The following is a 1,168-nucleotide window of genomic DNA, read 5'->3' as shown; positions in this document are numbered from 1 at the left end:
TGCGGCACGATTGCCGATGGCCAATCAACCGACATCTCATGCTCATCGGAATTGGGATGATGGTCGCAACGGAGATTACCGGAGAGCGTCAATGAACCTCTCGTGTGGTCGTTCCGGTTGTGTCAAAAGAAAAATCAATGAACTCCGGGCCACAGACAATCACTGTCATCAAATTGTGGTGGCGCCACTGTTGTTGCAGCGGATTTTTGGTGAACTACAACTTGTCAAAATCATGATTAGAACTGATCGTTATTTTTCAACCAAGTAAATTGAAAATATCATGTTAATCTGTGTCCAAGTTATTCATGAACACGAGGATGCTGCTGGTACTGACAAGGTGGCCTGTGAAATGCATTTGATCCGCCAGAGTAGAGGTTATGTGTTTTGACGGAAGGACGGTCGAACGTCGCAGCCGATTACGGAACACCGACTAGACTAAAGTTGAACTGATGTCGGACTTGTGACGTGATGAAAAGTTTTTTCGCGCGCGCACCAAATTGCCCTCCACGGTCAATGTAACGAGCGGGAAAAAAAGGTCTTTAAGGTTGCTCGTCAAATGTCGCTCTGCCCTTTTCCTCTCACAAAACAAGTTCAACAAAGTGACCATCAACCCTAGATGGTGATGATTATGCAAAAAAAAAAAAGTAGAAAAAGGCATGACATAGGACAAGTACACTCAAAAACAACATCCCCCATTATGGGGACGGAAAAGAGATCATCGCGAAACTGGCAACTGGTTGTGCAATCGATTGGCAACGCGACGAGCTTTTAATGCATGTACTGCAACATTTGTGCACATTAAGGAGGAACTAGTTTATGATGCCCATCACCGTCACACCACCGGTTTGCACCGGGTTGACAGTCGTTAGCAACTTTCACCGGAAGGACAAGGTTGGTGCGGAAAATGCGGAAAAGATTGCGATGGAATCTGGAGTTGGTAACGGGTGGAAATCGTCCGATGTGCTATAATTTGCACCAATTTGCATTGCAGTCATTATTTTGGATTTTTTTTTTTTGTTCAACTAGATAAAAACTTTTCTTTTTTTTGTAAGTTTTGCTCTATCCTCAATGTTTTTATATTTTTTTTTTTGTAATTTCCTGGCTTATTTTTAGTCTCCAATAATTATCTTTTAATTATAAGTTTCAATGTTTTCAAAATTCCAGAAAG

General features: G+C 41.9%; 1 protein-coding gene across 6 annotated transcripts in view; it reads left to right on the top strand.

Moving 5' to 3' along the window:
• Positions 1-1,168, top strand: part of LOC6052405 — an 81,675-nt gene that overhangs the window by 58,327 nt on the left and 22,180 nt on the right. The gene's annotated exons all lie outside the window — the stretch shown is intronic.

The sequence above is a fragment of the Culex quinquefasciatus genome, chromosome 3, assembly GCF_015732765.1.
Source record: "Culex quinquefasciatus strain JHB chromosome 3, VPISU_Cqui_1.0_pri_paternal, whole genome shotgun sequence".
Taxonomy (NCBI): Eukaryota; Metazoa; Arthropoda; class Insecta; order Diptera; family Culicidae; genus Culex; species Culex quinquefasciatus.
The sequence above is the reverse complement of the archived record's forward strand: the minus strand, read 5'-3'. Positions and strand labels throughout refer to the sequence as shown.